We start from the raw sequence: 7,990 nt of genomic DNA, 5'->3' as shown, positions 1-7,990 counted from the left end.
AACAAATCCAAATGATTTGGATTCTTGGGAGAATAATGAATGATAATAAGAAAAACAAGTTATTTCAAAAACATGTCACTGTTTACAGCTAAACACATTAAGTTCTTGTTGGTTTTCTAGAATATGGAAAGTCTAATATGAAGACGAGTAAACTTTCTTCTTTTTTTTTTTTTTTTTTACCAAATGGCTTCTAGCCCAGCGGTATTCGTTGTTGCCGTACCGCCTTGAGGTTAAGGATTTAAGTTCCATTATGGACATAGGTGGAATAACTTATGAGTAGTTTAGTATATATTTGTATTTGCCATTCCAAAAAAAAAATAAACTTTTTTTATCGAATGATACACTTTTATTAAAAAAAAGAAAAACAAATGAGAGTAAACAAAGGGACACTACAAGAATAAACACATATGGCGACGACGTCTAAGCCGACGACACTTGTTGTTGAGGACAAAGGACGCTATGCCGACGACTTGTTGTCGGTATAGGGTGTGTAAATTATCATTTGTATTTAATTATATTAAGTGGTGAAGAAAATAGAAACCGCGTCGTTTTTCGGAAGCAATCCCGACGACATGTCGTCGGCATAGATAAATTTTTTATTTTAATTTATTTGCCAAATAATCAAAACGACATAATATTCATTAAAAATCCCTAAAACCCACATGACCCCTTTGAACGCGATATGTTGGAGTTTTATTTGCATTTATCTTATAACAGAAAAGTGATCGTAAAAGTCTAATATATTCATTGATGATCGTAAAAGTCTGTATTTATTAATGGACTATTACGTCTTCAATTATTTATTTCAAAACTGGCATGTGTTTATTAAAAATAAAAGTTTAACGTAAAGTTCTAAGGATTATGTATTTTTTAAAATAATAGTTTATATAAATACAAAGGTTATAATGAATAAAATAATAAGTAATATAATATACTCTACGAGATTTGAAACATGAAGGAAAAAACCGGTTGTAGAGCATTTATTCTAAAATTTAATAGAACGATATAACTTACATATATAAATTCTAACTAAAATGTGGAAGTTAAATTTGAGAAAAATGAAAAATACAAGTTAATGACAAGTGGAAAAAAATATAATTCAAAAACTCCAAGAAAATGACATGTGTCAAATTCAATGAAAACATGAAATTTAATAAAAATAATTTCATTTATTAGGTTAGATATTGTGACATAATCGGTTTTGACAATAGTTTTCCGTTTATCTAACTTATATTTGGCATGCTAGCTTAAAAACAAAAGTTTATCAATAAGTTATCTAAATCTACCTTATAGAAAAGTTACTCTTATGATATCACAAAAAAATGAAAAATAAATAAATAAATAAATTTTACAATAAGCTCAAAAATAAGTTAGTTTATCAAAACCGCCATTCAAATTTCAACCGAAAGTTGATTATTTGTATGTTAGAAATAATTACAAAGTGGGGATTTGACCTGTATTGATTAAGTGGTTTCTCAAATTTGTTAGATGTCTTTTTCCATTTGTTGTTATTAAGGTCATCTCCAATGAGAGTTTAGTGGGGTTTAATGAGGAGTTTAATCTCATTAAACTTAAAATCCCGATTGTGGAAAATGACTAGGATTGAATAGAATAGGGAGTTCAATCCCCATTGAACTCTATACTCTCTCTCCTCACACACACACATATATATATATATATATATATATATATATATATATTAAAAATATTTTTTATTTTAAATTTTTATTTAATGTTAATTTTAATTGTAGTTTTTATTTTTTATTTTCATGTTAATTAATTTTAAAAAAAATAACAATAAATAAAAAGAAAATGATAAATGATGTGACAATCCATTAAATTGTATAAAGTTTAATGGAGTGTAGAGTTTAATGGGTAAAGTTGTATAGTGAGTGGAATGTATATGTGTCAATCCATTGAACTCATATGAGTTCAATCCATTGAACTCATATGAGTTCAATCCATTGAACTCATATGAGTTCAATCCATTGGAGATGGTATGAAGCTCTTATCAGCTCTATGGTTATTTATATTTTTTTTACCAATAAACCATCTGAAATGTCCACCACGATCATTAATTTTTTTTTATTTTTTAATTTTTTTTAATTTCTAGTTCCAATGCCATAAAAAATTACTTGACATAGTGTTGACAAGTTACGATCTGTTGATAAATTAAGTTTAATTATATTGTTTGAACACAAACACAAACACTGGTCCAATATCATCATCCACATCAACAATTAAACATGTGTATGAATTGCGTCCAACTTAACATAATTGTCTATGTGAACGTTGTTAACCGGTTTAACAAGTTATATTAATATAAACGGATTGGAAACTAAAGTTTAAGGATTATATGGATAAACAGAAGCTTGATGATAAAAGTAGACATATCACATAGTTTAATAGTAAAATTAAGTCTTTCTTATAAAATTACTATAATTCTAATTAGTAGGGAAATACAACGAATAAACCAAAGGAATATTGAAAGTAATAAGATGGAGAGACTTGATCAATAAGCGGCCGATACTCAAAGTCAGGTCGCAGTTTTTGTATTACTATGAAGTATGAACAACTGCTGAGCCTATATATATTTTTGTTAGTCACCCTTAATACCAAATTAAATTCAATACTTTACATATCTCTCTGAAATAAACAGAGTGGGATCGAGATCAACAATTAACCAAGATGATGAAGATGTATTGGGTGGTTACATGGTTCATGAAGCTCTGTATGTTGTGCATGCTTCTGATGACCTTGGATACAACCGAAGCTCAAAAACAGCTGAAAGTGGGGTTCTACCAAACCACGTGTCCAGCGGCTGAGCAGATAGTGCGAGACACGGTGAATAAGTCAGTCACCACCAACCCTGGAATGGCTGCAGGAATCCTTCGTCTCTACTTCCATGACTGCTTTGTCAGGGTACGTACGTAGTTCATCAGCTTCATGTCTTATAACTTCTATCTTTACATCATTTCTAACTTTTTTTATGATACACTCATAGGACTCGAGATAATAGATCAGGCTAAAGCACAGATAGAAGCTGCATGCCCTAACACTGTCTCATGTGCTGACATCTTGGCTTTCGCTGCTCGAGATAGCACCACCATTGTTGGTGGTTTCTCTTATGCTATTCCATCAGGAAGACGGGATGGAACAATTTCGAACATAGATGAAGTAGACCTTCCGTCACCTGACTCCGACCTAAACACCCTCCAGAACACGTTTGTGGCTAAAGGTTTGAGTGTTGGAGACATGGTAGCACTGTCTGGAGCTCACTCTATAGGAAGAGCAGGGTGTAATTCTGTTACATCCCGCTTACACTTCTTTAATGGAGACCAGACTGATCCCTCGTTGGATCCAACATATGCAGCAGCCTTGAAAGAGAAATGCCCAAAGAGTGGAAAATCGGGGACTACGAATCTTGATCCAGTGAGCGCGAATCGCCTGGATAATCAATATTACCTTAACGTGAAGCAGCACAAGGTTTTATTCTCCTCGGATCAAACTCTTCTTGATAGTGAATTGACAGCCACATTGGTAACTAAATACTCGAGTAATTTGACTGCTTGGAGAAACGACTTTGCTGCAGCAATGATACGTTTAGGTTCTCTTGACGTATTGACAGGGAACAATGGTGAAATACGTAACAAGTGTGGGGTTAGAAACTAAATTTTCTTAAATGTATATGCTTTGGAATTCATTATTGTTTTGGCTTTATTTATTTAGAGTTAATTTGAGTTTGATGCAAAATATGTAATGTATTCTTTTTCATTAAGACTGAATAAGTAAATGAAAATCGTTTGGGGTTTGAGTTCAATTCTCGTGCTTGGATATTGCTTATGTCGTTATATATGTGAAACACATGTATTAAATATTTCACACAACCATACACTACTACAAAACAATTTTTGAGACACCAAAATCAGGGACGAAAAACATCCATTCGCTTAACGACACATCTGTTGCTGATTAGCAAGATATCTTTTATTTTTTATTGAAACAAGTGTGGAATTTGAAGTACGTCTATGACTATTTAGAGCATCCACAATATGGTTAGCTCAATGAGAGAGATGAATGATATGAGATGTGACTTTGGCATTCAATGGATTTGGAGTTTAATGACTATTGAACTTTTCAATGGAAAAATGGAAAAATTTTAATTCTTAAATATATACTATAAGTTACTTTTTCTAATATTCTATTGAACTGTGTAAAGTTCAATACATTGTAGGAAAAAAATACTTGTATGAATCGTAGAAAGATGATGTGACAATCCATTAAACTTTATAGAATTCAATGCATTGTGGATGCGTTTAAGACAAATTAGTGACCAAATAAGAGTCGTCATAAAAATTATCCTAGTGTACCAGGTACACTCTGGAGTCGAAGTGCCATATGCCTTTATTGGCGTAACCCAAACACTTTCAAATGCATAATATATGTGGTCCGTACATCGGCTCAATGTTGCAAATTTCGTTAGGCGTTCCCAAGGGTACCAACTAGCGCCTAACGAGTATTCGGTCTAGACGGGGAGTACTCGGATTGGATAAATTATATGAAATTAATTTTAGGAAAATAATATTTATAACAAATATAACAAGTTTATTAAAAATTATAACAAAATAGATGAATATCAATAGAAATTATAGATTTTTTTCTAAAAAAAAAGTTAAAATTTCCGATTTTTTCCAATTTTTATTGATTTTGACCGATCCGAATTTTTCCGATTTTGACCGACTTTTACCGATTTTGACCGATTCCGAGTTATTTTTGGCCGATTCCTAATTAGACGCCCTGTCCCCTACCCGATCCTGATTAATCGGCCGCCTAGACCGATTTTTACAACACTGCATGGGCTACGACTACACCATCAGGTAAAACTCTAACAATTCTTTTTAGAGTTTCATGCAAATATTTCCAAAAATACCTAATTCCTTTTGTATGCTCGGAAGAGTAAAACTGTATAATTCATGTTTACAATGACAATTTAATCTTTATTTGGTGCCAATTCATTGTTTGTTAGTAATTTTAATCCTTGAAACAATTACAAATACCAAGAATCGAATAACAATACCATAATTTACCTAATTTAAAATAAACCAAGTAAAAAATTGATAAATTGGAATGAAACATACATAAATTACTAAACCATAAAATGTTCTCAACACCCAACTACACAATAGGCGAAAATAAACTAGAAACTGAAATTTAGGGTTTTTATCCGCTCATGGCTAAACACGATCCAACAAAGTAATGATTTGTAATGTTTAATGCGTTAAATCAACTTACAAATGATAAATAAATGTTTCCAAATGCTTTCTCAATGCTCGAAGTGCTCCCATATCTCCCACGGTTCGTCGAAAATCAATAGATACTAAAAATGACCCAAATAATGGTTAAATTACACTAAAACCTCCCAAAACCATATTTCTGAAATCCACTCGACCAAGTAGATTTTTGTCTTAGGGATTCACCCAATCGAGTCGATCCTTAAACATGCATACTGAGATTTCAACCCACTTGACCGAGTGGAATATGTAACAACCCTAAAAAATTGAATAAAGTGTTATGATATGTATTTGTGTAACTATGTAAAAGGGTGAAAGCAACTGAAGTAATGGTGGAGTATTTGAAATGAATTATGTATACCCTTGTATTTATCATATCATAACTTAAGATATAAAACTTTTCAACAGAAACTTTCGAAAGGAAAGATATAGTTGAATTCGACACGGTTTCATGGATATAAGATTCGTCAAAATCCTAGTTCATATGATAGAGTTATGGTCATTCAAAGCTAGAGGGTAAAGTACATTGTCCAAATAAGCAAGAAAGGGAAAGACACGGGCCGTGTCTAAGGTCAAACATCTCAAATACATTTTAGTGAAGTATGTTGCTAAACAAATTACTTTTGGAGAGACACATACCGTGTCTTGAGGGACACGGTTGTATCCCAAGGACGACCTCTAAAAATATGGATAAAAGGCTATATGTCGGTCCAAAGCTCTTCATTTCACCCATACACGATTTTGAGAGCTCCAAGGGTGATTAGAAGAGGTTCTATCCAATCTATTAAACCAAATCCAAGAGAAATACAAAAGAAACAAGAATCAAGCTTGTACAAGTGAAATCAATGTATCAGCTTCTTCTTCTTATCAAATTTGTATGAGCTTTCATGGTGGAATTTGGAAGAGATGTTAGAAACTTAATTTTATAACATGAACTTATAGTCTAATGGTGTGGTGAATATTATTTATAATAATGACTTTAAACTTTTTATGTAAAAACCATGGATGATTTTTTGAATATAAAGATGATGATGATGATAAACCCTTGTTGGGTGAGTTGCTAGCACTACAGAAAAAAGGCCATTAATGACATAATACTACGACACATGCTGATTTTATGACACATAAGAACGTATGTCATAAAAATCATGTCTTATTTGTTGAAACCTGAATATTTTACGACATACAAAAATGTATGTCATGTTTTAGTGTTATAGATATAATTGAAAGAAACATGCACAATGCTTTATTAATTTTGTGTGTCATCTTAAAAATCCAATGTCATCTTTTAATTTTGAATAAATTACTGAAATCGTCCTTGTGGTTTGTCAAAATTTTGTGTTTGATCCCTAACTTTTGTTTTACACTCGGACCATCCCTGTGTTATTGTTTTGTTGCGTTTTTGGTCCCTGAAAAACATGAAAAGACCATATTACCCTTCTTTATTTCTTTTAAGTTTTTTAATTGTTTGTTTATTAGTATTATCCAATTTAAAAATTTGTTTACTTTTACATGTGGTCCCACCATCCGCATCCACCGAATCTTTCACCTGATCTCTTTCCTACTCTCTCTCTCTCTCTCTCTCTCTCTCTCTCTCTCCCACACACACACACATGGACTCACTCTCACTCCCACCACCAGACACCATCCACCTGAGAATATGAAATCTGAAAGTCACCACCACGTCCACCTGAGAATATGAAATCAAATACAACATTACCACCACCCACTTCTACCATTGATGACCACCACCAACCACTTCTGCCTTTGATGACCATAACCAACAATCCACCCATATTGAAGATTAAACTTACATATATATATATATATATATATATATATATATATATCTCGATCCGGAGGATCCACATTCCCATCATAGCCATTACAGAGTTTTTGTTCGGTAACTTTTTTTCTGATTTCCAATCAAAATGAGCCCTAGTCTCCACTTTTGTTGAAATGATTCACTTTTAGAGAGAGGGTGGAGTAGAAAGGTGAACCAATTTCAGAAATACACAAAATTTTGGATGGTGGTGGTGGCTCCTATTCACATTTAACATTTTGTAGTTACAGAAGAGGATGTCGTTGGTTTCAAGGGAAGGTGTCGTATGTTTCTAGATGGAGGGCAGTCAGAATCTAGATGGTTTCTGGAGAAATACCCAAATTTAATCTTTGTTGTGGTTGTAAATTGAAGACTTACTCTTGAGTACTTCCATGTCGTCATCAAACATACCTGCTACCGGTGTCGTCATTATGGGCTTCGTCAAATCTGTCAATGAACGACTGAAGTTGTGTTGGAGAGAAAGGCGAGGGCAGTTGTGTTGGAGAGAAAGGTGGAGTAAAGAGGTGGTGGATGATTCGCGGCGACAGTAGTGGTCGGCGACGATGGTTGTGGTGTATAGATGGTGATAGTAGTGCGGGAGAGTGGTGAGGGCTTTAATGGAGGAGAGGAGTCGCTGAGACTAGAAATGGGGATAGAAGTGAGAAAAGTAAATGGAAAGTTTGGGGTGGGGTCTAGGTAGGGAGGGTGGGTTTATTTAATTAGTAAATAAAGTAACAAAATGAAAAGAAAATGAAGAAGAAAATATAAAGGGTATTATAGTCTTTTTATGCCTAAGAGAGACAAAAAACGTAACAAAAACAAACAGTAAGAACGGTCCGAGTGCAAAACAAAAGTTAGAGACAAAACACGAAAGTTT

The 7,990-nt window shown here is 33.1% G+C and overlaps 1 pseudogene; it reads left to right on the top strand.

Moving 5' to 3' along the window:
* Positions 1-2,697: 2,697 nt before the first annotated feature.
* LOC145114726 (peroxidase 5 pseudogene) lies at positions 2,698-3,672 on the top strand (annotated as a pseudogene).
* The last annotated feature ends 4,318 nt before the right edge of the window (positions 3,673-7,990 follow it).

Source organism: Lactuca virosa, chromosome 5, assembly GCF_052849685.1.
Source record: "Lactuca virosa cultivar CGN04683 chromosome 5, Lactuca_virosa_CGN04683_v6, whole genome shotgun sequence".
Lineage (NCBI taxonomy): Eukaryota > Viridiplantae > Streptophyta > Magnoliopsida > Asterales > Asteraceae > Lactuca > Lactuca virosa.
Note: the sequence above shows the minus strand (reverse complement) of the source record. Positions and strands in the feature narration are given on the sequence as shown.